The following is a 26,600-nucleotide window of genomic DNA, read 5'->3' as shown; positions in this document are numbered from 1 at the left end:
TCTGAGCCTAAATTTCTTCTTCTACAAAATTAGAAGGATAGGCTAGATGCCAGTCCTATGATCTCATTATGCTTGTCTCTAATTTAAGACTGGAACATTTTGATATATAATCAGGGATTAAAAAAAATAAAAAATACTTTATTTTCAGAATAAAAAAAAAACTTTCAAAAATTCCTAGTTGTTACTCTATTCTCTAATTTCAAATTTTCCTAATCAACAGCCAAGAAAAACTGTTGATGTATACTGTCCTAGGTTACGGTAAGTTAGCTTATTTATCTTAATCATTTTTATGTTCTGTTTCCTCCTCCACAAAGGGACCAGAAATATGTAGCATCCTCCTGTGAGACACAGTCTTGGGAGACAAATGAGTGTCCACTGCTTCTGCATTTAAAACACTATTGTGGGTCAGAAAATTATTGTGAACCAGAATCAGCTTGAGGATGGCAAAGATAGATTCAGCCAGGGAATGAAATATCATGGAGCTTTCCAACAACATAAAAGACTCACACACAAAGAAAGACATTGCCACTGCCCAGCCAATGTCCTGCCTCTTGCCCAACCTTTTCCCCAACCACCATCCACCCTCAGAAACTTTTCCTGCCACATGCCTTTGCAGCCTCCAACAGATACGAATTTAGTAATTCCCGGAAATATTTCCACAGAATACAAATGGAGCTTCTCAGCAATGTTTTACGGCTAGGGTGTACAACAAATTCCCACATCTGTTTAAACTCCTGTTGAAACAAGTACCTCCCCAACCCCTCTCCTTTAGCACATCCCCCTCATCTCCCCACTTCCCCATGTCAATGAACACTAGCACTTTTACTACTTGTAGAACCTCGCAAGTCTCTCCTTCTAAAACTTCAGAGGTGGAGTTTGCCTGGCCATTTTTGAAACTTTCCTTGTGTTCTATTAAATTGAAATAGTGTTTTTAGAAGACAGAAAATACTGGTGGAGTGTGGTGGTGGTCTTCTCAGAGCATGTTAGGATAATCAATCTTTTTAAAGACCAGCAGGCGTCAAGTGACGTGCTCAAGTGCTCAGATCCGATGTGTCTGACTTGCTGGAGTCTCTGTTTGAGGAGGATAATTTATCATATCTTAACTGTGGAACCAGTAGAATTAATTGTTTCCCATGCATGTATGTATTTGATCGTGCATATGCCCCTGAGTGTGACAGAGTCATTGGGTGGGCTATCCTTTCCTTTTGTTTCCTAAACAAATCTTACCCCAAATCTGCCTACCCTCTCTCTCCTCAGATCCATAAGGTAAAAATTTCAATCTTTATATTCAAAACATAAAAACAAAGAGCATACTTAAATTTGTCTTCTTCTAATATTATTTCAGAACAAGACAGAATTCATTAAACAGAAAAGTTCTACTCATAATCCCACGTCATTTAATGAAGACTAGAGGGCCTATCCTACACCATCTGAACAAAGAAGGTATGCTGGCATGCATACAAATTGGTGCTGGGTAGAGACTAGGCAATCAGTCACCTCGGCCTCCAGTCTTGCTGTGAAATAGAGAGATAATACTGAAGCTCAGACTGTGACCACAGAGGCTCTTATCCACCGTGTTTGTGAAAAGTTTATGTGAAAGTTACTTAATGTATAGAAGTCATATATGGCTTTTAAAAAATATGAAAGTGCTTGGATATACTATGAAGTAAATCAAACTGTTCATTTGAAATGCTTAGCTCAATGACTGGTACATCAAAAGATAGTCCACCAATAGATATTATGGGGCTGCTAATGTACTGGTGAGGAAGACAAATTCAGAAGCAGTGGTCTCCAAGGATGTACCAAGGTCATCGTCTGGGATCATCAGAAGACATTATGATTTCTTTTGATACTTCTATTTTATCCACAAAGGAAAGACATTAGCTTCATTAATGCTCACTCTATGAGTTCACCTGTAACCTCCCTCAGTCTATGTGTCAGTGTGCCCAAGCAACACCTCTTGGTGTGCCTGCCAAGAGGGTTGGCAGACAAGTTACCCTCTGGGGAAAGAATGGGCTTATCAGAACAAAGAGAAGTAGACAGTGGAAACTTCGCACTGGTCTTCATATCAGTGTGTTGGGATGAGTTAGGGTGCATGTAGTTGGGTGAGTTTGGCAATATTACATATAGTTGACCCTTGAATAACACAGGTGTTAAGAGAGCCAATCCCCTATAAAGTAAAAAATCTGCTACAACTTTTGACTCCCCCCAAACTTAATTACTAACAGCTTACTACTGACTGGAAGCCTTACTGGTAACAGTCGATTAACACACATCTTGTACGTTATATATTTCCACATTGTATTCTCACAGTAAAGTAAGGTAGAAAAAAGAAAATGTTATTAACATCACAAGGAAGATAAACTACATTGACAGTACTGTACTGTATTTACCAAAATATCTGCTTATCAGTGGACCCGCATAGTTCAAAACTGTGTGGTTCAAGGGTCAACTGTAGTCTAAACCAAATTAACCCTCCTAAAATGGACAAACAACAACAAAAAAAATCCCTCCTTTACTTAAAAACGTATTAAAGATATTGTCAAAAATTGTGGAGGGTCTGAGGCTTCAACCCACTTGCAGGCTAACAAGTGAGTGTGCCACATTTCATGGATGCTGGCAGAAGATGCAAGACTCCGGGTTAGAGACAAAGGACATTATTACTCATGGCACAACTACAGCAGGAACCTCATGTCTGTTCTGGCTGCCCTTGCCCCCCAACAAGTCCCACAGGGCCAGCACAGACAGCCTAGGTGGACACTGTACATTCAATGTGTTTGTATCATAGCTGAGAAAGCCTGAGTGAAGGAAACTCAAATATTTTATAATGGGACAGCTAGAAAACCTGCCCAAACCTTGCCCCAGAGAAAGATATTATCTTTATCACACTGGACAGAAAACAAACTTGCTGTCTGCTACAGGAGGTAGCCATAATTTTTATGTTTCAAGGCTGTTTGCTATACAAACATCCTTGAAAAGACAGCCCAGAATGAAAGCTGTCAGAGCCTCTGCTCTCAAGACATGTGAAACAAGTGAGACCCACGAAGAACCATCCCACAGAAGATAGTATGTATTAATGAAGTACAAATGAAAATAAGAAAATACCTGAGCTTATACTTCTACTCCAAGAAGGAGCAAGGCCATTTACAGGATGTAAACAATGATAATCTAATTAGAAAAAGAGGTCAGCTAAAAACAAAAACAAAAAGGAAAATGATAAAAGACTACCTGAAATATAGATTTATATCTACTCTCATGAAGTAGAAGCCTTAATGCAATTATACATACATGCCTTGAAATATTAGCAGATGATAATCGCACACTCACCCAATTTACAAATATATATACATACATATAAGTAAAGAAATAAAATTGTGGATTGCTGCTCAATTTGTTTAACCTCAGGAGATATGTATTCCTATCCCTGCTCCAGAGGCTAGAGTGATATGATATGCTGGGAACTGGAAGGATTCCAGGATGCAAACGACACTGGTATAATTTTCTTCTCATTCTAAACTCTCTCTAGTAATAGAAGAAGTAGAACCTTCCCAAGGGCTTCTGTACCACGATTTTATTGTTGCTGTTGTTGTTACAGAACGATTTTTGGCTCTACAAAGAAGGAAGAAGTCATTCCAGAGTGCCTTGACCACTTCTTGAATTAGATTCAAGTGGATAAGGAAATTTAAACTTTCTCCGAATCTCTGGAAGTCAGTTTCTCCTGGGAACCACATTTTCCACTGGACCAAATGAGACCTTCCCCTTGCTGACGAAGGCAGAGCCATCATCCCCTGGTAGAGAGTAGGGCCTGGGGCAATTAACATTGTGTAATGCTTCCTAAAGTCTCCCTACATCAAACTATGTGAATCAAATTCAAATTAGCATCTGGATGAACATTAAGAGAAAAGCGGCTCACAAATGGCCAGGAGGGATGGGGTGAGGGGACTGTTGTAAGATGTTCTGGTTATTAGTGAAGATGTGCTCTGCTTTGCCTTCTCCAGGAACATTTTGTTGTTTGTTTCTTTGTCTTGGCCTTTCTTTGTATACAAGGCAGCGCCTCATCTTCCTTCTTGCTCTCCCAGGCTTTGCCATCAATCCTGGCAATTCCTCAACGGGGAGCCTGGAGCATTTGCTCTTGTTGAGAATCTCTGGCAGTCTGTTTTCACAATTGTTTGACACTTAGGAAAGCACAAAGGGGTCACCTGTGGCTTATCAATACAACCAGGAAAAGGCCCTAGTACATGTTTAGCAGCAAAGACAACTGACTCCATTTCTCCATCCTACAATCAAATGGCTGGAGTAGAAATCCTTATTTTATCCCCAACATGTGGGTACTGCACAGATTTTGAGGTCCTACAATGCCATTGTATGAGGTCCATACAATGCAGAATACTGGCTCACCTTTTGCTCACATGTAACCATGGGTTAATTACGTTGCCTTTCCATGCTTTGGAGTCTTCATCTGTTCACCCAGGTTGATACTCATATTCCTCTTATGAAAATTCGAAGCAAATGCAAGGCATGTGGTAGGCACTCGATAAAAAATTGTTATACTTCCCTTTTCTCCTCTGATGGAGTAGTTAGGGAGACTAAATTCATGATAGAATTGTTCTTTTTAATCTTGAAAGGTATTGTTATTGTTATTATTGCTATTATTACTTGGTTGTGATTTCTTTCCCTAAGTATTCTCACTGAGTCTCCAGCCCTTTGTCTTAATGGAAAGGACGGTTTTCTACTTCTTCTGAGATGGGGATGGTGATGGAGAAAGTTACTACATAGTCAAATATTGGCACCTAAGATAGAAGACTAGTTCATTAATCTGGGTTTTGGAAAAGAAGAAAGCAAGAAGGGGTTAAATGTGTGAGGGTTTTATTACAGAAAGTGCCTATGAGAGAAAATGGGGCAAAGGTGGGAGATGGGGGACATGTGTCAGACTGCCATGCACGTCTGGTTACTCAGTGAAAACGGAGAGACTGAGAGATTGGGAGGAAGCATTCCAAACCTCCATGTGTGGTAAGGAAGATTCTACAAGGCTGTTGGAGAGTCCTTGAACCAAAGCTGTCTGTCCAAGAAGTTCTGTCTCCCAGAAATGCCTGCCTTAGTACCCCTGCCATCACCCCTAGGTCACAGCTGAGAGAAACCCATGAAATGCATGGCCTCAATGCAAGTGCAGCAATGGCTTTCAAAATGCAGCAGTCTGGCCCTTGCTCATTTGCACCCCTGTACAGAAGACCTGTTAGGAAAATTCTCTTGGTTGTCACAGGTCAATCTCCTGCACTCTCTTGCCCTCCTTGGGACGGCTTCAGAATTAGACATAGGCAGTCTTCTCTTCTCCTGTATGACTTGAAGGTGAACATGGAATTCGTGTTGTGCTCAAAAATATTTCCCCGTGTCCTGCCAGAATGACTGAAATTCCACCATGAGGAATTGATCTCCAAAGGTCTTCACAGTCTTCTTACAAAAGGATTAATTTGGGGCGCCTGGGTGGCGCAGTCGGTTGGGCGTCCGACTTCAGCCAGGTCACGATCTCGCGGTCCGTGGGTTCGAGCCCCGCGTCGGGCTCTGGGCTGATGGCTCGGAGCCTGGAGCCTGTTTCCGATTCTGTGTCTCCCTCTCTCTCTGCCCCTCCCCCGTTCATGCTCTGTCTCGCTCTGTCCCAAAAGTAAATAAAAAACGTTGAAAAAAAAATTAAAAAAAAAAAGAAAAGGATTAATTTAATAGCTTCCGTGATAAACAGCTTATGCAACAGAGTCCCAGATAAAGAAGGGAGGGTGGATGAGTGGTGACAGTAGTAGGAATGGTACTGGAGGGTGAGGGTACAGTCATGTTGAGAAAGCCCTGAGTGAGCCCGGAAAGACAGTTGCAAACTTCAATGATTTTCCCAAAGTAGCACTAGAGTGAGCATGTAACTGATCTTCACCAACAAGACATACCTTTGGAGGGGAGGAAGTATGCTTCCAAGGCCCAATAAGGTGCCCAAGCACAGTCTCCAATGGACTTCCAGGGACATATTCACGTTGGCCAAGTTTGGTAAGGACTCCCAGGGCGGTACGAAGTTTCCAAGAGCTTACGTGCGCCCTTTGGCCCACGGAGCATACTGGCTGGCAAATGTGCGTGCACGGCTTTGAGCTCCCCAGTCTCTTTAGTGGCCGAACAATTGTGTTCCTCCTCCAAGTGTAGCAGAGTCAAGCTGGATACTAGGGCTCCTAGGTCTGGAACATGTATCAGTTGTTGGCTAGACCTGAATATCTGGTAGAGGGCAGACCTAAAAACACCCTGGAAACTTTCCCAGAGATACATTTCTCCTGGAGCCAAGAGGAAAACACAAGTGATCCATTTTGAACTTATTAATAACCGTCACATTTCTGTCAGGGCAATGGAAGAGCCAGTTTGGGGGTTTGGTGCTTTGAGTTTTCTGTAAGTCAGGATGCCAGGATGGCCCAGAGCCACGACTGTGAAACAAGACTGCACTTCAGAAGACCAGAGGGTCTTTGAACAAATATGAGTTGCTCAGGCCTTACTCCTGGAGAGTCTTATTAAGGAAGGGCACTCAGGAACCTCGATTTTATTTTATTTTTTTATTTTTTTTTCAACGTTTATTTATTTTTGGGACAGAGAGAGACAGAGCATGAACAGGGGAGGGGCAGAGAGAGAGGGAGACACAGAATCGGAAACAGGCTCCAGGCTCTGAGCCATCAGCCCAGAGCCCGACGCGGGGCTCGAACTCACGGACCGCGAGATCGTGACTTGGCTGAAGTCGGACGCTTAACCGACTGCGCCACCCAGGCGCCCCTGGAACCTCGATTTTAAAAGCCTTCCTCATCTCCCTCAATTGTTCTGATGCTCCACCATGTATGTATCAGCCGAAAGCCCAGTACCACTGAACTTTCCTTATTCAGACTTTGTCTTGACCTGAATTAAATCTTTTTTTGGAAAAAGCTGGGGTATAACAAAAGAAATAACATAAGATACAGCCAATTTACACACATCAAAGTTGAGTGGGTCCCCAGGAACAGACTCTGAGATGGAGATTAGCACGCAGGGCTTTTATCAGGGAAAGCTCCTGGGAACAGTACCTGTGAAAGCGAGTGGAAGAGATCAGGACTGGGCAGAGGAAGATGCTAGCTGTGATGAAGTCCCACCGCAAGCTCCAGGGGACCCAATGGGGAGCTCTGGAGCTGGGATGGTCCTCTAAAGTTGTCCTGAGTTGGGGCAGAGAGCTGGCCCTTTATACCCTTATGTCAGTCACTGGATTGAATGTGGGCTGCCAAGGAGAGAGGTGTGACCTTTCGTGAAACAGTTTTCATCAGAAAAGGCAATGTCCAAAAAGGGCTGACAGCTGATGGCTGCCTTCTGTGAGTACTCTCAGCACTTGGAGTGAAAAGTCCTTTATTCTGCCCAGGGGAATCTGGGCAGAAGGGCACAGCATCTACCACAGTGGGGTTAAACTTCAGATGGGATTCATTTGTATCTAGGCTAGGATGAAATTCAGCATCCTCTGCCTTCCATACACTCACTATTAGCATGAGCTTCTGGATGCCAAAGAAGAGTCAGGAGGTAGTACCTTTCCCAGAGTCTAAGACACAGTAAGTGAACAACGTATATGCAGTAATAAAGCGTGACACTGGACTGGGCATTTGAAGCTTAGATTTGATAGAAGAGGAAGACGGTGAGAGAGGAGGAGGAAGAGATGAGATTACTCGCTTGGTGTGCTGTGCTAATGAGAACAAAAGTGTATGCACAACACCCACGTGGGCCAGTGAGATTTATTCCTCTGTTCATGATAAACTCAGGGTAAGTATGCATTAGCAGATAATCTGCGGCAAGAGATTGTATCAATTCCCTGAAGTGTGTCACAAAAAAAGAGTGCTTTACCATAACCACCCCTTCCCTCAATAAAACACACCTTACCCCTAGCCCACACTATCTCCAAAGAGAATTGGGCTCCCAATAGCATAAAGTCTCTGATTAATCGTGAAGAGGGTTATTATGGCAGAAAATAATGCCACCAAGGCTGAATCCCAGTTATTTGCACTGATTTTCATGTGCCTCTGCTAAGTTTCACAGTGGATAGATTCCCCTAATCCCTCAGTAATTATTAGAGATGTCTAGGAAAAAAAAAACCCTACCACATTCTTTTGATGAGAATGATTGTTTGGTATTCCTATTTATTTATTCACTTGTAATGAGCAGGAGACACTTGGTGAGCCTGTTCTGTTCCTCTATCAGATTCCTTTACGCATAAATTATTTGAGGGTAAGATTTATGCTCAAAGAATAATGAGGTAAACAGGAGCAAAGGGAATAATTTAAAAGCAATTCATAACAAGGAAGTGATCACATACATACCGAGAGCGCGAAGAACCCCATCCTGTTGCTCTGTTTTGTTTGAAGTCAAGTCAAAGGAGAATTTAATCCCAGAGACCATTTCTCCAATGAAACCCCAAAATGCTTTTCTTTTTTTAACCATTTCACAACCTGAGACCTGGCTGTTCCAGAAACTGTCTGTACCTTTGCTAAGATTGTTTTGGCTTACTTTTATTTTCTAAATTAATTCATTGAGTTTTCTTCCTAAAAGTTTCTTCTTGGACAAAGAGTGTTCATCACTAATCAAAGCCATATTTGGTTCGCCAAATGTTTTTAAACAATTTAACAAAAACTTAGAGAGAGCCAGGTTTGGAAGGCAATTCACATGCAAAGACTTTTATCAAGCCAAAAAGCATTACTTACTTTATGAACAAGTAACTTTGTGACTGGAATTGCAAACAGAAACATAATTTGCTAATGGCTTCTTCCTGAATTCAGAGCTTACTCCTTTTACCTGGTTATTAATCTGGGGCATCAGGAAATGAGAGAAATAATATGTCTGAACTTCATTTAGAAATTTGACAAGATTTCTTATGGTATTCAAATGGGTTTAATACAGAAATATGTTCTGGATAATCAATGTCAGCCTGGAGGAAGGTCTTTAGAACCAGACTGCAGTCCTTTATGATTTCAATACTGTATTATAACTAAAACAGATTGACAAAATTTGTTAATAATAACCCAAGCTATGAGAAATAGTTCTACAGCTTTAACTATCACCTAGAAAACCGTGGGCTCCCTGGGTGGCTCAGTCAGTTGAGCGGCCGACTTCGCCTCAGGTCACGATCTCGCGGTCCGTGAGTTCGAGCCCCACGTCGGGCTCTGTGCTGACAGCTCAGAGCCTGGAGCCTGTTTCAGATTCTGTGTCTCCCTCTCTCTGACCCTGCCCCGTTCATGCTCTGTCTCTCTCTGTCTCAAAAATAAATAAACGTTAAAAAAAATTAAAAAAAAAAGAAAACCGTGGGCTCCAAATTTGTCTCTAACCTGCATTCTGAGTTTCATACCTATCTACTAGACATCTCTACCTGATACACCAAAAACTCAACATGGCTAAAGGCAAATTTTATCATCTCTACTCAACCCTTCAACTGCTTCGCCTCCAAAATTCTTATTAAGTAGAAGCTTCATGTATCTTCTCAAGCTAGGATCCTTGGAGTCATCCTTGACCCTTTATTTTAATCACACCTAAATATCTAATTGATAACCAAGTCTCAGTGACTCAGTTTCCTTATTAAACACACACACACACACACACACACACCACTGAAGAAAAGGGAAAACAATAGAGGATTGCCTTTCAGCCCAAACCAAATTAAACTAAAAATCCAACTTCCAAGGTAAACAAGGAAGATTTAGAGGCTTTAGTCACTGGTGAGTTCACCACGAATCCATAGTTTAATTGGCCTCAAAAAATGTTAATGTGACCTGAGGCTGTATTAATTAAATTACAGTATTTAGAAGACAAGGGGGGAAAATTTTGCTATGCTCTACACTCTGAGATCACAATTATGTTCAGGACTTGGTGGCACATTTTAATATAAAAATAGATACAATTATAGTCAGAAAAGCAGAGAGAATGCTGAAGGAACTCAAAGTCATGTCATGTTAGGGATGTTTGCAGGGAAGAGGAAGCTCTTCCTTGGAGAGGGAATTCTTGAGATGGTTGTGATGACTGGGACAGTTTACTGAAAGATGATATATAGAGCAATGGTCCCAAACTCTAACCCCTAGATGAGGCTAGACTGCCTCAGCAAGAATGTCCTGGGATAATTCTATGGATTCTTCAGTCCCACTGCCAAGAGATTCTTACTCAGGTGTGTGAAAGGAATTCTCCCTCCCTAAATCTGTACACACAGCCAGGGTCGGGAACCCCCACATAAAGGAGAAATTAGATTTTCTCAGCATGCAGCCAAGAGCCAATGGACAGCAAACAGATCTTTGCAGACTCTTAGGAGATGCATTTTAAAACCCAGAAGAGTCGGGAGATTCAATGCGTTGCCTTGGAAGGAAGGGAGGAATTGTCAAGTCATTGGGAGCTTAAAATGGGGCTCCATGAATGATTTCTAAGCCTGGAACTTAAGAGGTTTGTGCAAGAATGGGTGTGACGCTCTGTGATTCTTAAGATTCTGTGGTTTTGTCAAAAGAAACAAAAGCCTATAGATTCAAAGCAGCTTTAAAAATTTCATTTTGTTATATCATGTCTAAAGTACAAACTGCCCAGCGGTAGCAGAAATTATCAGCATCCCATCCATACCCCTTGAGCCTTATTTCAATGCATACTGACCTAACTTCCATCTGTACCACTTTACCTGAGGTCGTTCACTGGCCTCCAGAGCCCACTCTGCTGGCATCCATAGCAGACCAGACATGCAAAGAACTAACTACCCACTGTCCCCCAGCAATCCTGGACTAATTATGGGCACCAAATAATGTTGGTGCATACACACCCCAGCTCCCTTGCCTCTCAGGTGAAATGACTCAAGGGGGCATGTTTTAGACTCCTGGAGTTCCCAGGTGGAATGAATCTCCATTTTCCACAATAGTAATTACATTGACTGCCTTTCCTTCCCTTTCTCCCTTCCTCACTCCCCTACTTATATTTCTTAGGGATCATTTTACAAATAAAATACGTCTACTCAAAGCCTCTGTCTTAGCGTCTGCCTCTGGGAGAACACAAAATAAGACTCTAATTATTGCTAACTAAGCAGAAAATAATTACCTAATAAATCAAAGTTTGAAGAAATCAGGATTAAAGAAAAGCATCGACTTGAAAATATTTTTTAAAACTTGGCAATTTGACAGCACTTGTAGGCTGAAATGATATCGATAGGCACAGCTGAATTAGAGGATCTAACTGCCCTTGGCTTCTAGATCACTGGAGATTGAGGGTTGCTGTTCATTGATCTCAAGTGCACCCACCTCTCTGGGCCTACTTTCTGCCCCCAACCATCACTCTTGGTGTTTCAGGAACTACTTATAATTCTCAAAACACACCACCCTGCTTCATATTTCTGTATCTTTGACTTTTCTATTTGCTACTGTTTTTATTCATCCTTTGAAAACATATTAAAGCTGCTCCTTCTTCCAAGAATCTCCTTGCTTCATTCCCCTGCACCAACGGAGTCATTTGCTACTCTGATTATTTCTGTTTCCTAGTATAGAATGCTACAATTATCAATTAACTGAACATTTAATATGAAAAATTAGTTAAACTGGAGGGAACAGACATCTACCCTGGTTTTCTTTTGAACTCACTGCCAAGAAACATGGTTTTTAATGTTCAGGATCATTTTTAATGATAATTCACTTGTATAGTATCTTTCCTTTGTTCCTTTTTTCTACAGCTATCTGAATTAGAATGCAATCATTAAACAAGTGTGCAGAACTTAAATCCAGATAGAGTACCTTGAAAGTGAGAAAATATTATTTAGTAATATAACACAATCTATATAATAAAAGTAAAATGTTTATGCTATCACCTTAATTGAGAAGAGCAGGATACAAAATTTTGTGTGCAGCACAAATTCAAAAATGGTGAGTTTGAAAAAAGTGGAAGGAAATCCATTTAATGATAATGCAGTGGATCCTGGGTATGGAACTCTGGTGATTATTTTTCTGCTTCTCTCTACTTTTTGTGTTTTCTAAGTTTTCAGTAACGAGCAGGTTGCAGAAAATAACAATGACACTTTTTTCACCCGTAAGGAATGCTTTCCCACAGATCAATCACCATGGAAGAAATGTTATAAGTTATTAAAGAATTATCTACAAACCATGTCAAGAGGCCAGAAGGCTTTATCGGTAAATTCCTTCAAACGCTGAAAGAACTACATCACATCATTCTGACGCCACATCATTTGTTCCAAAGCATAGAAAAAGCTGAAAAGCTAAAGTTTTGTTTTTTAATGAAGCAGCATGACCCTGAAACACAAACTTGATGACTACACACACACACTCACACACACACACACACACACACACACACACACACACACACACACCACCTACAGATCAATAACACTAATCAACGTAGGCAGAAAAATATTAAATAAAATAGTAATCAAATTCAATAGCATCTAAAAGAATTGTCCTCTACAATTAGATAAACTATCCTAAGAATGAAAGAGTGATTTAATATTAGGAAACCTATTAATATAATGAATAACATCAATAGGGCAAAGGAGAAAAACCACCTCAGTGAGTAATGAACAAGCATTAGGTAAAATTTTAAAAGCATATTTCATAAAAGTGGGAAGAAAGATCCTTAATATCATCATTGATCATGACACTTAGCTGTATAGAAGGTTGGTTATGAGTAATGTGCTCTGAAATCATTGTGACTTAGGTTTAAGTTCTGGCTATACTGTTTTCTGCCAGCGAGACTTTCAGTAAATTATTTAATCTTTCTGCCTCCTCTGTCTGTAAAATGGGCATAATAATTTCTTACCACATAGGGTTGATGTGAGCATAATTAAAGTGGTATATCTTATGTGCTTAGTACAGTACCTGGAACTTAGTAATATTCAGTAAATGTTATAATAACATTTGTATACCAAATTCTATGATGATAATAGTAAGTAAAAGTAGCGATAGTAGTAAGACTGATATATCTTCAAATTTACTTATAGAGATTCTTCTTTCCTACACCTCAAATACACGTGATTGGTGGGGAGGGGGTCTTCCATGGTGATTCTAATATATACCAAATGTTAAATCACTAAATGAGAGACAGTCCTTGTAAAATTAGAAATAAGAAAAGAATGTAAAATATCACCCAATTTTTGACTATTGTTCTGAAAGATCTAGATAATGCAATAGTCATGAATCAGAAGTGAGAGGTGTAACTATAGATAAGTGATAAATAATTTTTTTTTCAGATGGCTTTTTATTAAACATACAAAATTTAAGACAGGGGTGCCTGGGTGGCTCAGTCGGTTGAGCATCCGACTTCGGCTCAGGTCATGATCTCGCGGTCCGTGAGTTCGAGCCCCGTGTCGGGCTCTGTGCTGACAGCTCAGGGCCTGGAGCCTGTTTCAGATTCTGTGTCTCCCTCTCTCTGACCCTCCCCCGTTCATGCTCTGTCTCTCTCTGTCTCAAAAATAAATAAATGTTAAAAACAAATTCAAAATTTAAGACAATCAAAACACTCCCTCAGGACTGGCCCTATTAGAATCAAGAGGGTTCAAGATAGCTTCCAGCAATATTTACTTAGACTACATGGTAGGAAAAAAATCCAAACATAATAATGCCAAACATATGAAGTACCTAGAAACAACCTTATAAGAAGTGTGACCTACATGAAGGAAAGTCAAATATTTTACCAGGTGATACAAATGAAGAGTTCAATATTCAGAGAAACATACAACAGTTCTAGAAGGGTGGGCTGAATATTGTAGTTTGAGAAGCACTCCGTATTAGGCTTAATGCAATCCCAACAAAAATATTACTAATTTTTTTTTTTAATGAAATGGTTTGGATTCTATTTGAAGACTAAATGAGAGAGAATCAACAGCCTGGAGCTTGACATACAGCAGGTGCTTAATAAATGCTAGCTCACTTTCTCTTGAGGCTAGCAAAATTCTGATGCCTCAGACTACAGTGACCTCCCCTCCTTTAATGCCTATAATTACCATTCGCTTGACAATTACTGTATGATTTTTTTAAGTTTATTTATTTTTGAGAGAGAGAGAAACAGCATGGGTGGGGAAGGGGCAGAGAGAGAGGGACAAAGAGAATCCCAAGCAGGCTCTGCACCACTAGCACAGAGTCTGATGTGGGGTTAAAACTCACAAAACTGTGAGATCATGACCTGAGCTGAAACCAAGAGTCAGACACTTAACCACCTGAGCCACTCAGGCACCTCAGTTACTGTATGATTTTGACAGTTTGACTTTACATCGAATTTTTAGTTGATGTACATGATTTGGTCTTTAGTTATTCTCTCCCAAATAGATTGTAAACCCCTGAAGTCAAGGACTAGGTTTATATAGCTTTGAACCAAACACGTAATGCACTCTAGTCAACTACAGGGAGCTGGGCTGGCCGGGGGTGTGGGGGGGGGGGGGTGGTGATACAGACAGAGATACACCACAAAACTGTCATTAGCTCATCACTACAGATGAAAATAAAATACAGTTAGTAACAGTTGAGGAAATCAAACTTGGGGGCCAACAACAGTCCCATACCGGAGTGAGCCTTTTCTTAGGCTCACTCCTAGACCAATTCTAGGCTCATTCCTACACCAATTACTTCTGAATATCATGTTGGCTGAGGCATCATCTCATCTCTAAAATATGCTAGAGCTGATAAAGAGCCAAGGTCAATTCAATTGTCCAATGGGGATTCTTGCAAAATAGGCGTGACTAATCGAAGAAGTGTATGTCTACTTCATAGTAGTCAATAACCAATGAATCCAAAGGAATGAATGAATTGCCACATTCCCAAAGCTTCAAAGCTAAATATTTCAGAATCATGTTCTGAGTGTAGGCCTGGCAGATTCTCAAAGTATAGTGGCTGCAGAATACTCACTTGATATTTTAAGCATATTTTGTGTGCTTAAATTTGTAAAATTTTGTAAAAGTTGAGGAGAAGATACTGTTAGTCAGGAAGTATATGTGGGGAACATAAGTATTAAATCAGTATGTGTACAGTTTCCAAGAACCATGAGTAAGCAAACCAGTTCCTGACTTCAACTGGATGTCAATTTTACCTAAATATATGCAGGGGATATTAATACTATACTTGTGTTTACTTTAACAACCACCAGAGCTGTGTGAAAATCAGCTTCACAGCCAAATAAAGTGACAAAAATGACAACTCCAAGAACATAGAAACCACTTTGCAAGTTTTGCTTGCATTTTCTGTGTAATCTCCAGAAAAGAAGTCTTATACACTTGCACACTGGCTGCCTACCCACTTCTCAGGCCCCCACTTAACACCTCAGGGAGGGAGGTCTTACTAAAATGCCAAGATTCAAGTCAGAAAAATGCCTGTAGCCTTCCAAACTCGGCCAGTGTTCCAGCTATTACTAACAAGTGGGTAAATCTCACCCATAGCTCAGAGTTCTACATTTCCAAGCAGAACCGTGACATTTCAGAGCACCCATTCCTGTTGGAGCTAGCTTCCATATGAGTGTAGCTTCAATGTAACTGCACGGTTTCACAGTGGCAAATGACCGGCTGCTGCGGCTAACAAGGGAAGCCTGCCATCTGTGTGTCACCTCCAAGTCCTCCTGCAATTTGGAGAGCTATGATGAGTGTAAAGAGACTGAAGACACGGCCTGCACTTTATCGTAATTTACAATATATTTTAGAAGGGGCGCCTGGCTGAGTCCGTGGGTAGAGCATGTGACACTTGATTTCAGGGCTGTAAGTTTGAGCCCCATGTTGGGTGTAGAGATTACTTAAAAATAAAATCTTCAAATATATTTTAGAAGAAAATTCACAAGTCAAACACAAGAATTAAATAGCAATGAGATAACAAGAAAAACTATTGAAATTAAATAATACTTATTTGACAATAGAAAGTTTCCAGGTAGGTGCCACAGAGAGTAACTTAAAAAGAAATCCAGAGGACGGAGACTTCACTCTGCAAAGGGTCGTTACAAAGGGCTTTAGGGGCAGATGGATCCTCAATTGGGAGGCCACTTAGTTCAATGATTAGGCAAAAGGATTCTGGAGCAACTACACTTAGCTTTCCAATTGTGCTTCAACTCAAGGGAGCTGTGTGTTCGTGAGAGTCTTTGGTCTTTCGGAACTTCAGTTTTCATACCTACAATATAGGAATAATGATAACAGTACCTACCTTGTTGTAGGGTTGGGTAAGATAATGAATGTGCAACAGCATCTGGTACATGCTAAGGGCTCAATTAAGTATTATCACAGTAAAGAAACAAAACAACTTGGCCTTGAAAGACCTATTGTTTGGAAGCAGACAAAAGACAGAAAGATAATGCAGATCAGATGGTGCATGGTGGGAAACACCTGAAGTCAATCTCGGTTTCCTTTACATCACTCGCCTAAGGCCTTGGTTATTTACCATAAACCTCCAGAAAGTAGGGGAATTTTGGAGAACTAACAGCCATTCAGCCTTCTCCTTGAAATGTGACTAGGAGGAAACCACATCTTTGTTTCCTGACTTTTCATTGAACACATTTTGGACTGGGCACACCACTATCAGCATGACATTCCAAATAGTCAGAAATCCCAAGATGAAAGACCAAAAATAACTGCTTGACCCAGAAAAAGGGAGGGCAACACTGAATTTTCAGGAAACCAGACTTAAGAGTCACTCTGACACTCAGGACTTGTGTCCCTAACACATCATTGAGAAAGATCTTTTCAATTAAGTGAAAACTTGATCCAATCTAAATGTTTGGAATGTTGTACACAGTTCACCCCCGCTCATCCTTCCCCTGTACTAACGCTACCTCCTCCCCCTATGATTTTCCTATTATTTCATTTTCATATTGTTCAGCAAACAATGGGCTGAAATTTTGGCTCCATTGATCAGATGTTTGGCATTATATAGCTAAAGCCAATAAATAGAAAACAACTCATTCAAGGAACATTCTAGCCAAGAAAAGGGCAATAAATGGACCATTTCACTATCACCCAAAACGACTCCCAAATCCCACATTTCTATATATGATCTGGCAATTACACCTACAGGATGAGTATTTTAAAGCAATTTCTGCCATTCCAGGTGCAAGCATAGTTGTTTAATTGGCATTTGTTACCTTGAAGGAGGGAGTTTATTGGATTCCTTCTCTATGGTCTCCCAAAATCCAGCTGCAAAATTTAGACTCCCTTGCAAAAGAGTTTCACACCTAAGTATATAGATTCAGGGAAATATTCAGAGGAGTGAAAAGAGAACTAAGTATCGAATAGCAGCTTTCAGAGGCGAAAGGAAAGGGCCAGCCACGATGTCCTTCGGCTCCATGTTTCTGGAGGACACCTTTGGCTGTAGCACCAGATTGCCAGGTTGGCAGAAGTTCCTAGCAAGTGCTGTGCCTTTGCCTTCAGGGTGAGACCTGTCACACTTTTTCTTCTCTCACACCATGGGGTGGAAGGCATGTCAGAGAATCTACAATCAACAGAAAAGTCAATTTTTATAATCACTTCTGTGCCGAATGGCCCACTTTCCCCCTTGTGCTTGGGGACTTCATCATATTAAGGAGAGACAGCAAAAGAGGCACGTTCTATTCAGCAACTAGATACATCTTCAGGCAATCTCCGTGAGAGCGGAGGGGCTCACAGACCAGCTTGCAACTCCCTAGCAACCACTATCCCAAGTTCTTACAGGTCACCTTCAAGGAGAATTCTAGGAATAAATGTTTCTTTTTAATTGTGGGCCTCAATTTTTAACACATAGGAAAATACCTTCATACACGCCCCTAACTAATACATTTTTATTTTACAAAGCCAACAGTTGGACTGGGGCTAGGCCAACTCTAATTTCTTCCACCACGATCAGTTAGCACAGTGCCTCACCCTATCTTGCTTGGATGGCGGCTATAGTCTTTTCCTGTTCTATGTCACTGTTTACCAGCCTCTGGTAATTCAGTTTCCCTTCACCCCAGTACTAGAGCTATCCAAGAGACAGGGAGAACGTTGGATTCCATGGGTTTAGAAGCTCTAATAGTAAGTATCCCACTGCTATGCGATGGAAGCCAAATACGGTTTAATGAAAGACCCTGCTGTCTATTGATCTCATGGACCTGCCCTCCCTTCCCATCTACTCCACCTCAGTAATTTTATGACAGCTAATTTGAACTTCTATTTCTGGGAGATGCTTTAACACGTTTAAGCTTCTGTAGACTCCATATACCTTATTTCTGCTTAGAGAGTTGGTACTCCTTTTCTAAAGGTCACCTCCTCTGTGAAGACTTCCCTGATGACCCTTAGACCTAGAAGGTTGGTTTCTTCTTACTTTGTGCTCCTGGAGTTCTCAGAACCCAATTATATCACAGTAGTCATCATACAGGATTTAAAAGACTGGTTATTCCATAATGAGAAGGAATGGTTTTACTCCCATTTCTATCCCCTGTCACAAACAGTGCTCTATAAAGGGCCAATGAAAGAATGTATGAAAGAATACATACTTGCTGCTGAGGAGGCCCTGGGCCTTTATTTTTCTTGGTGTCTGCACTCATGGACTATTCTGTGCCCCAGTCCTATTCTCACAGATGTATGCCGCTGATGTAACCAGCTGGGCAGACAACCAGACTCCAAGTGCCTGTTTCCAATGGCAGACCAGTATATAACCACCAACCCACCTTCCAACACAGAGTGATCCAGAATATAGCTCCATGAGGGTAAAGATTAGAGCCTAGAAGTGTGCCTGGTTTACAGTAAATGTTCACAAAGTGGGAGGACAGAGGAAAACCAGCTGGGGATCAGTATCATCTCTGTATTGGAGAAGTCACGTATGAGCTCGAGCTCAATTTCTTAATGAGGTATGTGTTTGAATAGAATATGGCTCCACGTCTCAGAGGGTGATGGCTCTGCTTCTTACACTTTGAAAATGATGGACTTCTCCAGGAGAATATGCCAGGTGTAGGCAGCCCCTTTGTTGAAGCCCTTCTCAAGATTTATCATCTGTGAGAATTCCTCCCGTATCGTTAGTCCAACCTTTTCCTAACCTCTCCCAGCACACATTTTGCCAGTTAATTATAATCTGTATTCTGTGTTTTCATCTTGTTTTCCCACCTGAGTAGGTGCCCATTTGGATGCATCGTTTTCAGACCCCAGGGAGCAGTCCGTGTACCAAGCACAGTAGGTGCTCAACCAACTCTTGTTAGGTTGAAATGCTGAGGATTTACAAATCTCGAGGGACTGGATGTGTGTATGTGTTAACACAACAGTTAGCATGGGAATTCCTCTTGGAAAGGAACTAATAACTACACTGAGGAAAGTACATTATTGGGCCATTTGGGAGTGAAACCATAAAGCTCCCAGAACAAGGTCTGGAAGGAACAAGCAGAACTGGAAGACAAGGGCAGAACAGGAAATTAACAGGCAGTGGAAGCAAAGAGGTAGTGGGGAAGGAGAAACTGGCTGCTCCCATCTGGCCAGAGCCTGGAGCCCAGGTTAGCAGGGATGGACTTTCAAGTACCAGGGTATCCAAGGTCAGGTGTTTATGGTTTCCCTCATTCTCTTAAATGTTTTAGGTTTGGATCCCACACAGAGGCCTGTGCCTTGTCTGTGGGATTGTTTGCTGATATTTTCTATCAATGAAAAAGTAGAGGGCTATATAGAGATCATCACAGGCCAGAGGTGGATTGATACATGTGAGCTATACATTAAAGGAATTCACCTGAAAGAAGAGCTCAGAGGCAGAGGTAAGGGAAAAGCCATGAGTGTTCTCCTCTTCCTATGCTCAAGCCCCAGATACTGGGACACATGGGTCTCACTACAAGTGGAACGAGGTTCAAAGAGCTTTCATAAGATCTCAATGGGCAGGTACTAAAACTGACCTGTGCACGACACATGGATTATGGGTGGGAAAGACCTGTAGCTACAATCAATAAGGATGAGGACACTGAGACCCCGAGGAGGAAGGTGACTTGGCCGAGGTCACTCAGCTCTTTGGTGAAGAAGCTGGGACCAGAACTCAGACTTTACCCATACATTACCCCATCTACTCCATGCTGTGCCTCTGTCCTTAAATTGACCATGGGGGCCTCCAAACAGTGTCTGTCCAAGACTGTGTCATTTGCTGGACTTATAATTGGACAAATTTAGGTTACTGTCTATGCCAGTAAGGGCTATTGTTTATCTAAAGGCTGGGATCACATCTGTGCCGATTGGCCATCCGGGAGCGCCATCTGTCATTTGGGGGAATCCTAAGGGGATCTGGCATGGGTGGATGAGGTCCTGGGAATGGGCCGAATCCAGGATGCTGCTAGTAGCCTCCAGGCCTCAATTACCAAGAGCCTCTTCACCTTGTGCTGCCTTTACTTGTCTGAGAAGCCCAGGAAAGAGTTCCTCACGGTGGCTGGTACCTCACATTTGCAGAGATGGAACACGGGAGATTTGCTTCCACCAGTTGCAGGGCCCAGAACCGGGAAATAAATCATAAGGGAAGGTCCTCACTGGGTGGCTGCCTGCCCTGTCCATGCTCTTTATTCCCAGGTAACCAGGGTGGCTCAGTGGAGTCTGTGAAAATCATTTAGTTCTCCCTGTGTACCAGGCTTCTTTCTTGACACTGACATTGCCCTGCAGGTACAGATAGGCATAATGAGGCTGAAATTGTGGAGATGCTGCAGGTCAGGGCGGCCACAGCCTGAAGTGTTTGCTCACAGCCACCAGGTTTGAACAATGGCTGTTCTCAAGAGCCAGGGAACCAGGAGGTCACAGGCAGCCTGTCTCCTCCCAGGGTCTGGGCTGGGGAGAGGAAGTGCCTGTCCCAGTGTTGATTACAACAGCAACCAGAGCCCAGAGAAGGGGAATGGAAATGCTATGCAAATACAGCAGCCTGCTTTTGTCTCTTCTAACCACAAGCTCTAAACATTTGATAACAACATCAAAACCGCAAGTTTCTTTATCCCTGCTATTGTGTGAAACGATGGTTTCAAGAAAGAGAGGGTAAGGAGATTTAGTCGAGGTCAGCCAGCAAATCAGTAAATCCTGGAAATGATTCAGTCTCTCGGTTCTTCTCCAACTCCTACCCTTCCCTGTTTTCTGTTGCTGTTTAAATATGAAGCTGTGAGAGCAAACAGAAAATGCCCTGGGTCTTTTCTAGTAGGAATGCAAACAGGCTAAAAGCCATCTCCATTTTTGACTGAATCCGAGTACTTTTAGGCATTTTCTTTTTCCTTTTTTTTCTTTATTTTATTTTTTAACGTTTATTCATTTTTGATGGACAGAGACTGAGTGCAAGCAGGGAGGGGCAGAGAGAGAGGGAGGCAGAGAATCTGAAACAGGCTCCAAGCTTCGAGCTGTCAGCACAGAGCCCGATGCTGGCTCGAACTCACAGATTGCAAGATGGTGACCTGAGCCAAAGTTGGACACTTAACAGACTGGGCCACTCAGGCGCCCCTCTTTGGTTGTTTTTTTTTTTTTTAAATGATTGCCACAGTAAAGATTTGAAGGGGGAGCGTGGGGAGTAGGGAGTGGGGAGGGTTTCTGAACCAGAAAAGCTGCTCTGGGAGTAATCAGTTTCCTGTAGGGAGAAACAGACCTGTGATTGACCTGTGTGTATGTTTCAGCTGCTTAATGACTTATTGCAATGCAGGTTTGGATTTGGAAGAGTACAGGAAGTCCATGTCTACTGACTTTTAGGAGACTCAGAAGTGGAAAATGACCTTGGAAAGCCACTTAAGACTACCCTCTGATTTGGAGAGTATCTGAGCTAACAGCAATCAAGGTCTTTATTCCAATGTCATCTACTTCATGACATCTTCCCCGGACACCCCCACTCCCATTTCATATTCTCTCCCTAGCTTTGCTTTTTCCCTTTCCTTAACTTTTGTCACTGTTTACCATATTATATGCTGTATTTATTTACTGCTAACATAGTGTTATTTACTTACATATCTTGTTTGTTTTCTCCCCTAGTAGAATCTAATTTTCATGATGGCAGAAATTTTTCTTGGCTTGTCCACAGTTTACCACCAGGGTCTAAACAGTGCACGGCACAGGGAACTGCTCAAATAAGATTTACTGAATAAATGAATGAAAGGAAGAAGATCAAAGTGATAAATAATCAAATGTTTACAAAGGATGTGCTATATGTGAAGTACTAGTAGCTAAATTAAACAACTATAAACCAATTCCTATTTGTCTTCCAGGGCCCCCATAACACTACACCACAGACTCAGTGCTTAAACAACAGAAATTTATTTTCTCACAGCCCTGGAGCTAGCAGTCCAAGATCAGGATGTTGGCTGGTTTGGTTTCTTCTGAGGCCTCTCTTGGGCTTGCACATGGCCGCCTTCTCATTGTGTCTTCACAGAGTCTCCCCTCAGTCTATGTGCATGCACCCCTGCTTTCTCTTTGTGTATCCAAATTTCCTCGCCTTATAATGATACCAGTCAGACTGGATTAGGGACCACCCTAACAGCCTCACTTAAATCACCCTGTTAAATGCCCTATCTCCAAATACTGTCACATCCTAAAGTCCTGGGGTGGGGGATGGCAGTTAGTCCTTAAATTACATATGAACTGTGAGGAAGACAGATTTCAGCCCATAACATCCCTCAAAAGGATTAGGCTATGTTAGAAAATTAAGATATAAGTCCTTGGATATTAAAAAAAATATCAGGGAGAAAGGGCAAATTAAATATAAGAAATATACATCTGGGAGGGGGAGAGGTGAAAATGGGTGAGGGGCACTGAGGTGGGCACTTGTTGGGATGAGAACTGGGTGTTGAATGTAAGCTATGAATCACGGGAATCCACCCCTGAAGCCAAGATCACACTGTAGACACTGTATGTTAGCTAACTTGACAGTAAATTATATTAAACAAAAGAGAAATAAACATCTCAACTATTAATGAAGTGGTACAATGCAGTAGGTATGTAGTACCTTCTTCTCTTTATTAGGTATTAGGGAAATTGCATATACTTCGGAGCCTTGCTTCTCATGTGGAAAACAGGAATAACAGAACGGATGATAAAATTAGATGGGATAACGATGCCACGTTCCCAAGAGCTTGGCATGCAGTAGGTGTTCAGGAAATGTTGCTTACCTTTTACCTTCTCATCAAAAATAGTACATTCATTTTAGTGCTACATCTTAACAGGAATACTGATAGCATCGTCAAGACTGCCTTTTCTAGGCGGTTTCCTTTTTTTTTTTTTTTTTACCCAAAAACTGGCATTGTTTTCTCTGATTATGAAATAATAGCTAATCATGTTAAAACTCAAACACTATGGAAGTGAGGTAGAAAGTGAAAGAAACCCCATAATGAATATCCTCCCTGGCAGAAAATAACCACTGTGAACAGTGTGATATACAGCTTTCAGCCTTTTTCTCTATTTTTGCATAAGCATATAATCTGTTTTTCATATAAAAGTGATTGGTAATGGGCATCTTTCTACGCCAATAGATATAGATCCGGCCCATTTGCGTTTACATTTTTCATTGTAATGGGGAAGAGGGAGGGGAATGCAAAGACGGTCAGAGTTTGAGGAATACTCACTTACACAAAGATAACTTGATTTCCCTGGAACTGCTCAGAGCCGTATGTGCCAGTTATCAAGTTATTGTGTCTCAGCTATAAACCCATCTTTTTGCTCCCTTTGCAATGCAGGTACTCTGCAGACCTTGATCTGTTTTGCCATCTGGCCTCCGATATGCTCTGCCACTAGGGGGCGCTGAGGAGAGAGAGGGAGGATGGCGGAGGAGTTTCCTGTTGGTTTCCTGTCTGTTTTACGGCTGTAAGCATCATCCTAGCAGCACTCTGAGTTGGCAGCAGCAAGCACTTTTCGAGGCAGCAGCTGAATCCAGTTTGTTCTTTTTCCAACACTTGCAGAACCAGCCACATTGCAAAGGAGATGCCAGCACCAGCCGGCTAGCACTACTCCTCCGAGGTCTGGATCCCAGACCCGTGGGAGCTCTTCCTCCATTGAGGTGAGAGTCTAGCACCTGACAAACAGTATCACCCTCCTCAGAGGACTAAGTTTTAGCAACTTGGTGCTCCTCCTGTAAGTTTCTAGGATTTAATAGAACCAGGCCTATCAACTCCAGCTGGTATATTTAATAATACAAGCCCTGGGGGTGATCACTGCTTCCTACAGTTGCTACCTTTGTGTTAACTTGATGATTTTGTTCTGCCTTTTCAGTTACTTAGTTAACAATTTTATATCTATCTTCATATTAACTTCCTTACGTTCAAATAATTGGTAGGTTTCCATCTTCTGACTGACCTGTGACGGATACATGACCTTTTCAGGCCATATTTGACCAGGTCCTTTCCTCAGGAGACAGCTCAGGGATTCAGCCCCTGCCAAACACTGCTGGAGAACAGTGGCCTTGAGTATTACTATTAACTTAAAAAGTATATGCCCTTTAAGAAAGACTCAAACTGATGTGGTGAACCTATAGAAATAAGGGAAGGTAGAAGGAAGGCTGTATTTGCTACTGATTTTAATATGCAACCATCATTTTTCAGCAACGAGATGTGCCATTAGTGAAAAGACATTGAAGAATCACCAAAATGTGTATTGAAAGTTAACCCTAAGGGTTTTTATTTGAGCCAAGACTTGCAGATCCGGAACATTTCATCTTCATTTGAGTTCATTTTATCATTTCTTAAAGTCTTTTAGTCAATGTAGCTTAATCATTTATCATGTTCTTTTTCTCTTAGATTTGTGGATTGGGACACCTTTGCTTTAAAATATAGTACTCAACCCAACAAGCCATGAATATTCTCTCTCCACTTTACAAAGCTAATTAAATTCTCTTTCCTACAATAGTATTGATTCTTCCTGCCAACTTTTCCTTTAAAATATCCTTCACACTCATCTTTTCCTATTCATTTCAGATGCCACAACTTTCCTTTGCTTTCTTCCTCTCCTGCTGGCTTGCTACAAGAACCTTTCCACAATTCTTCCAACCTCCAGCTGCTCCCTATTTCAGTTCACCTTCCGTGCCATTACCTGACTGATTTATGGAGTTCAGCAATTCTTCTGGTCAAAAACCTTCAGAGGTTCCCGACTGCCTACATCTCTAACTTCCTAGCATGGTGTTCAAATTCTTCTCAATCTGGCTTTGGCGGTTTGATCTCCAGTAACTCACTCTCCTGAAGCTAGTGCTCCAGTCAAACCTATTTGCTCATTGTTCTTAAATTGGATCAGATGCGTATTCATTTCGTTGCCCCATCAACAATGCCGTACCTGTTCTAACTCCCATCCAAATATTATCAGGCCTGCAAGGCCTAACTCAATGCCCTTCTCTGAGCAATCCTTCCTTAGCACTCCAGGACGTTGCTCTTGTCCTTCCTTGAATTTCTGTAATGTTTACTGTTTTTACCACTTAATAATTCTAGCTACCATTTAGTGAACACTCACTGCACAACAGTACTGACCTGGATATTTTATTATCACTAATCGCCTCTACAACCCTTCATCCTGTTTTGGATCAAGAAAGTGAGACTCAGGCCCGTTAAGAGTTTCCTAATGTCATATAGCTTACTAAGAGGTGGTATCAAGAGTAGAGGCTTCCTTCTTCAATGCTACAGGGCTGTTATCTATTGATCTTCAAGTCAGAAGACCAAGGTCTACCCCAGGTTCTGTCACTAACTAGCCGTCCAATCTTGCATGGATCACTTCATGTCTATTGACTTTATTTTCTCATCTCCAAGGCCCCTTCCATCACTAACATTCGGAGAGCCAGTTCACAGAGGGTCATGAATCCCATTATGGTCTTCAAGAGGAGAGAAAAGATCTCAGACAATCCAGATCGGTGTTTTTACTGGGCCTTTCATTCCCAGGAAAGAGGAAATGCGGTGGGGTCGGGACACCGAAACGATTACTCTTTGCAGGATGCTTGGAGGCATCTTGTCATATTGAATTAAGCATTTATCTTTATTTAGAAACTCCGGAAATTTTACAGGAAGGGTTTGTTAGGAGAGAGTTTAAGTTGTCAACCTGCCACAGAATCACAGATGAATAAAAGCTGTGGAGAGTTCCTTTCCCCCTTGATAGCAGAGGGGTTTGCCTTTTCATTTTGTGGGTCCTATGGAAGAGCAGACACAGGTCTCTTTCTGCAGACAGGAGATTTTGTTTAGTGATTGCCAGAGGAACCTGGGTCCAGCCCGGTGGAGGGTGCCTGGTATCTGGAGATATGTAGCTTTTGCTCAAACATATATCCTGATCCTTGAGCCTTGCAGAGTGAAACTGCACAGGACTGACAAAGAACTCTGCACAGCGAAATAGGAAGCCAATATAAAAACAGGGGTGTTTAAATCTCAACATCATGCTTAAGTTGAATCTCAGTGTACTTAACCTTGACCGTGGTTGTGGAAAGAAGAGAGTCTTAGGAGATAAGCAAACTGAAATCACACCCTGACCCTTGTTATTCATCTCTCTTGAAGTTTGGGATTTTTTTCTTTTGTAAAATGAGGGTCACACTACTCTCCTGATCACACTGTTTTGAGAACTAGAGGAAACGATAAGCATGAAGTACCCCCCCCCCACTGTGGGTGCTCCATGAAGGCTACCTTCTCTCCCTGTCTGCACCTTAAATAGTTAACCAAATGCCAGCAACCAAACTGTATTTCTAAATGCAAACCAA

This window comes from Acinonyx jubatus, chromosome B3 (genome assembly GCF_027475565.1).
Source record: "Acinonyx jubatus isolate Ajub_Pintada_27869175 chromosome B3, VMU_Ajub_asm_v1.0, whole genome shotgun sequence".
In the NCBI taxonomy this organism is placed as follows: domain Eukaryota; kingdom Metazoa; phylum Chordata; class Mammalia; order Carnivora; family Felidae; genus Acinonyx; species Acinonyx jubatus.
Note: the sequence above shows the minus strand (reverse complement) of the source record.